The sequence below is a fragment of the Musca autumnalis genome, unplaced genomic scaffold (genome assembly GCF_047663935.1).
Source record: "Musca autumnalis isolate F117 unplaced genomic scaffold, ASM4766393v1 scaffold_3, whole genome shotgun sequence".
NCBI classification, from domain to species: domain Eukaryota; kingdom Metazoa; phylum Arthropoda; class Insecta; order Diptera; family Muscidae; genus Musca; species Musca autumnalis.
The window spans coordinates 217889569-217896455 of NW_027411866.1; positions in this window are offsets into that span (position 1 = coordinate 217889569).

Sequence of the window (6887 nt, forward strand, 5' to 3'; positions counted from 1 at the left end):
ACCTCCCACACAAAATTTCGGAAAAGTTCAGTTAAGGACCTGCTCTCGAATATCCTTGGTTTTTGTTGTAACACCTTGTATTCAATGTCCCCTATACGAAGGTACAAGTTTCCTCAGGGGCAAGTCCATACTTCCTGAAAAAATAGTCTGAAAGTTGAAAAACAACCCCTATGACACCATGTTTATGGGTGGAAGCGCAAGATAATTCTCGAACGGGTATGCCGATTACGGCCAAAATTTGGCCTTCGTAATATTGTTTCCAAACTTAGTTTAAGTTCGTAGATAAGCCATATCTGTACACTCCTTCAGGTACCTACCCCACAAATGTTCAAAAATATTCAGAAAAATTGTGCGCACGATAACTCTTGATGGGAGTGACCGATTTGGTCCATACTTTACACATTCTCATAATATCTACCAGATATAGATCAGGTTCGAATATGGACTATATTTGTCCACTCCATCCCGTACCTCCCACACAAAATTTTGGATAAGTTCACTTTAAGACCTGCTATTGAATCACTTTGACTTTTGTTGAAGCAACTTACATTCGCTGCCTCAATTACGATGGTAAAAGTTGTTTCAGGGGCAAGTCCATACTCCTTGAGAAAACAGCCCGAAGGGTGTAAAAACCCCCTATGTCACCCCCATGGTCTATGTCGGTCCATTCCTTTAAGTACCTTTTCCGCAAAATTTTTGAACTTTAATCTTAATCAACATTTTTGTCGGTTCATACGACCAAAATTTTGAAACCCCCTAAATACATAAATTTTTTGTGAAAAAAGTGTTTCAATTTGCACAGGCTGAGGGTATATCTCTGTCGTCAAAGCCGACTGATACTTTTTTACTTGTTTACAGTGTTTTATTTAACTTGCTTTGGTGTCCGTTTAGTTCAAATCTGGTAACTCATTATACCCTCAGCCTTTAGGCTAACGACCAAAATGTGTCTCATCGAAATAATAATAAGTATGTTTGTACGATATCCGTTTCAGACAATTTTGAGTAGATCTAGCAATGTCCGTCCGTCTGTCTGCCTGGCTGGCTGGTGCGCACGATAACTCTCGAACGGATCAATCGATTCGATTCAAATTTTGGATATCGAAATATTTTGTCCAGATTTGATTTAAGTTCGAAGATGGACCATATCGGTGTACTCCTTCAGGTACCTTCCCCACAAAATTTCAAAAATGTTTGGAATAATTGTCCGCAGGATAACTCTTGAAGAGAGTAACCGAATTAGTCCATACTTTGCACATCGTGACATTTCTACCAGACATAGATGAGGTTCCAATATGGACCCTATTGGTCCACTCTTTCGCGTACCTCTCACACAAAATTTTGCTTAAGTGCAGTTTAAGGCCTGCTTTCGAATCCCTTTGGTTTTTGTTGCAGCCACTTGTATTCACTACCCCCATAACGACGATATAATTTTATCAAGAGCAAGTCCATACTTCCTCAGAAATCAGCACAAAAACTGCAAACAACCCATATAATACCATGTGTCGTAGTTGGAGCGCACGATAACTCTCGAACGGATCAACATATTTGGTTCAAATTTTGGGTCTTCCAATATTTTGTCCAAACTTAGTTTAAGTTGGAAGATAGACCATATCGGACCACTCCTTCCGGTACCTCCCCCACAAAGGTTCAAAATTTTTCGCCAAGATTGTGGGTATGATAACTCTAGGAGGGAGTAACCGAATTGAGTCAAACTTTGCTATTGGTAATATTACTTTCAGGCATAGATCGGGTCCTAATATGAACTATATGGGTCCACCCATTTGGGTACCTCCCACACAAAATTTGGAAAAAGTATAGTTTAACAACTCCTCTCTGATCTTATTAATTTGTGATGCAGCAGGTTGCACTTGCGGCCCCTGTTACGACGTTGTAATTTTTTTTTTCGTGGGCAAGTCCATACTTCCTGAGATAATGACCCAAAAAGGTCCAGAAATTCCTACTGGCACCACCTAAACTGGCTAATGTGTAAAATAACCCTTTAAGAGAGAAATCGATTTAGCTCAAACTTTGTAAATTGAAAAGTAAAATTGTAATATATTTAAATTCAGAAAATTAAGTACAACATTTTTAATTATATAGTCTGTAAGGAAAATATCCATAGACTAATAAAAAAATTAGTTCCTACAATTTTTATTAGGTCCGAATATGTACTAAATCGGATCACTCCTACGGGTACAACCTACCCAATGTTTGGAAAAAATGCACTCGTCGTTTTGATGTAGTTTTGTGTTTTTTAATTGTTGGTAATCATTATCGAACACGTATGATGACTGAAGGACTTTTTTAATGTCATTTCTTTAGTATAATTAAATTTCATGTAAAGTTTTAGTTATGTTCCCCCTTTTTCCGCGAGCGATTTCTGATCAGTAGTAGTCTGAAGATTCTATTTTCAAAATATCACATACATCTTTTCGCATGTTTGGAACATATTCCCAAAATACTAAGGGTACCTATCAGGTGTTTTTGTAATTTGTTTAAATGTGCAGGTGATACATGTCAGCTTTTTAGACATATAGAAGAGGCATTGTGCGGTTCAGTTATATGAAGGATACGTCAAAATGTGGTCTTCAATGTAAAATTTGGAAAATTCAGATTGATTATTACGTCTAGAGCCCTAAAAATACCGAATATTGGGCGGTACCGATTTATGGGGACAACATGAAGGGGTGGACCTACATTAATCGACAATTTTCTGGGGGTAGCCTAACACCTGGAAAGATTAAGTGGTATTTCGACCATTTCGAATTAATAATTTATATAAAACCTTTAAAACTCCAAAAATCGGGAGGTACCATGGAAACCCTATCAAAACGGGTCCACGTTCAAAAATTTGTTGCAAGATGCTTTTATAAAACTAGGGAATATTGATAGCCAAATTTTAGCCAATTTCATTTAAAGATGTGGTCAAGACCCCCAAAATGCCAGAAATCAGGGGGTACAGTTCTATGGAGGCTATACCTAGAATTGGACCTGCATATGTTGATTTTTTGATTCTTATTATTTGTGTTGCTAAACTAGCCTTTACTGAAATTTTCGTATTGATATCCGCACAGGAAGTATTTTTGGCCGCTCTTCCCACACAAGTTCGACCACAGTGGGACGGGTCACAGGATGCTCATGTTCCAATCGTTAGGTGCTCGTCTCTATCACACTATCTGTATCCGCTACAAAATTGCCTGCTCTACAAGAGAATGTGCCTGTACCAAAGCCATCAGTTTGATGTTTCACTCTTCGGTAGAATATTCGGGCTTCATTCTGGTTACTGTACATCGTGATTTTTCACCCTTACATTTTTTATTTCTCCCTTTTTCCTGTGGAAAACGAGTTTCTCCTATCTCCTTTTCTCCCGATACGTCTCTCGTGCGCTACGTTTTGCTACTGATTGTAGAGTAGCTCTATATGTCGCATTTTTCTCTTCGTAAGCAGCACGACACTCCTCCTTAAGCGAACCGAAGGGATTTCCTCTTTGTTTATTGGAACAATGAACACATCAATCTTTAGGCATTTATTTATTTAATTTTTATTCATTTTTATTTTGGACAACATTTATGTGTATTAAAATTTAAATAACTAACAAAATATCAAGAACAAAGGAAATGTAATTCTCCCTTAAATATTCTCTTTAATTATTTTGCTCAGCTATGCTCCTGGTCATACCTGTTGAGAGTCTCTCTCTTTTGTATGGATTTTAAGGCTGTTTGCATGGAGTGGGTAATACTTTACCACTGTGATGACAAGTAATCGGGACGAAGAGTAATTTGATCAAACAATTGGGCCAGTTGAGTCGACATGTATACTTAAAACGATGCTACAATAACGCCAAACAAAGATACATATAAAGCTATCAAAAGCTTTATCGCGCCATAACTCAGAAATGTGTGCTAAGGCGATGTGATCAAAAATGTGCCTCATAGAAATAATGTTTTCGTAGCACTAAAAAACTTTCTGGCCTAGGCAACACGCAGTGTCGCGAAGCGTCTTTTGGTCCATATCGTTCTTCTTCCCAGTTCAACATTTTTTATGTGCAGTTTATAGTCTGTTGGAAGATCTTTTGTAAGTTTATACCGTTTATACAGCGATATTAAGTTTTTCGTAAGCAGGTCCATGCATCCATTATAAGGTGACCAAATAAAATGACTGGTGGGTGCGATATATATAGAAAAGAAATGAGGAATAAGATCCACTTCGAAAATTGAATACCGATACATTCCTTCAGGTACCTCTGCAACGACTTTGAGCGTAAATTCAAATCTATATTTTTGTCGGCAAGTTCTTACGTCCGAAAAAATTACACAACATTCCGAAAACTCTCTAAATACATAATTTTTAGGGAACATGATCTTGGTTGTGCGGCCGCTTTTCGACCTCTCCGAAGATAAAAGTTTCAACTCACACAGACTGAGGGTATATCTCTTTCGGCAAAGCCGACTAATATTTTTTCACTCGTTTTGTTTCTTTTGTTGGTTCTGCAAAAGTTCATTATTTTTGCGTATTAATCCAATTTTAAGCTACCTTTGTGTTCGTGTTGTAAAGTTAGTACCGGGTTGTCGTTGTGATCGTGAAAAAGAATTTTGTTTTTGATGATTTTGATTGAGCTCGTCAATGGAATTATTCTGTCCACTGTTTATGGTACCTACTCCATTCATTCGTCTTTTGTCCCCTATACCAAATTTGTTTGTGCCTGTAATGTCTTGTTTTGGAAAACCAAATTTAGCTTTTAAGTAATTATTAATTTCCGGAAATTTTAATTAAAATTTATAAAACATTTGCTCTTTCAGAAATATGTGTGTATGTATGTAATTCTCAAAATAATTAATGAGAAATGTATACAGGAAATAAATACACATTCATCTCCCTTAATACATACATACTTGTGCCTACATATTCACATATTATGTGATTTAAAAGGAAACCAATTTAATTTACTTGTAACACGAGAAGAAATTTTAACAACTTCTCCTCCCACATTAACCTTTCATTCGCATACCTTTCCATTTCCCTTTCGCCTTAGCATCTTAGCCATTGATGAATTTATCACCTCTGAATTATTTCATTTTTCTTTTTTATTACCATCTACCCCTAATGCTCTGTTTACCACATGCTGTGCATGAAAAATTATCGTCAATTGGTATGCTCTAATTTTGAGTTGTGACAAGAAAAGTACTCAACTGGAAACCCAACGAAGAAACCTGCTGTGACAAATATAAGCCTTTCTAAATGAGGAAATAAAATCATACAAAAAAAGAAAAAAAGACTCTGTGTTAAACCCTTTTTCTTTCTTACCAAGATTGTATTGTATTTTTATTTAGCACACACACACCAGGCGCGGTGCTCTTTTTGTGACAAAGTCACAAAGTAAACGAGGCAACACGCGTGACATGAAATGCACATTGCATCATAGGATGCAATGTTATCACGCTTACACCTTGCTCAGCGCTCTGTTGTTAGCTGTGTGCCATGGTTTTCAAGTTGAGATATACCAGACTTCCCATTGCTTTGTGACAACCAGAGCTGAGCAAGCAAGCAGCGGCATCAGCACGTTAACCAACAAAAGGACTTTTGAACCAATTAAAAACGCAACAAGAACAAAACAAACAACAATTTTCCATCAGTACCAAAAGCATAACGGAAATACATAAATTTAGGATAATATCTGTAGAAAGGGTTTACATTGTGTATTTTACATGCTAAGCCAGCCAGCCTGTGGTGGTAAATGGCAAAAAGGTGCCTTGAAATGGAGTATTGTATTATTTTCTTCTTTTTTTCCGAAGCAAAGTAAAGAAATGTATTTACCCGCCAAAAATAACGTCCCTTGGGAAAATATACATGCAGTGAAACAACTGGAGTAACAATATGTGTTACTACAAAATTCCATTAGATGTGAAACAAATAGCAACAACCTTAACGAGAAACTGAAGCAAATTTGTTAAGGTATACATGTAGTATCTAATGGCAAGGTTCAAAGCGGTGTGTGGTGGCTTTTTAGGATTTATAATGTTTTTGTAAAATCCACCTATGTGATAAAAATAATAATACCTTAAACTAAAATATGATTTTTTTCTATACCGCTTATGTTGCCATAATCATTTAAGGTGCACATCCTAAATAATATTTCGTGTGCATTCATTCGCAGCCATATCAATTGAGTAAATTTCGTTAAACAACTTGTTCGTTAATTTAAATTTGGCTCACTTCAACGAAAAAAATTCACTAGGATCGCTGCAATTTATTCCGATTTAAAAGAAATTTATGGCGTAAACTGTTACACCAAATTGTCCAAAGCGTTTTTGTTAAATGTAGAGTGGGCCCAACAAACACTTGTAAAAAGAAGGTTGGCCAAGAATTATAGGAACGCAGAATAAAATTAGTTTCTTTGTATTTCCCGACAATTGTGTCTAGATAACTAAAGCTGTAACAAGCTCCAACGACTCGAAACCGTCATAATTTCAGGTGAATTTAAAACAAGTAAAAAAGCATAAGTAGACTTTGCCGATATTTAAATACCTTCTCCCAATGACTGGTATTGTAGACTTGCCCCGGTACCATGGTAATAGGGGTTGCAAAGATAACATGCAAAAAAATCAAAGCGATCAAAGACATGTCCTATAACTGCAATTATAGACAAATGTTATGTTTCGAGGGACTGGATTGATACAAACCATATTCGAGCCTGATATATGTCTATATGTCTGGGAGAAATTTTATTTATTTAATTACTTACTTAGTTGGCCCTTTTCATCAACCTTTGGTTATATGGAATTGAAATCTGCTGTAAATTGTATTGTATATTGTATCCTCAGCCTTTAGGATAACGATAAAAATGCACCTCATCCAAATAATGTTCTTAGACTAATCATATGTTTTGA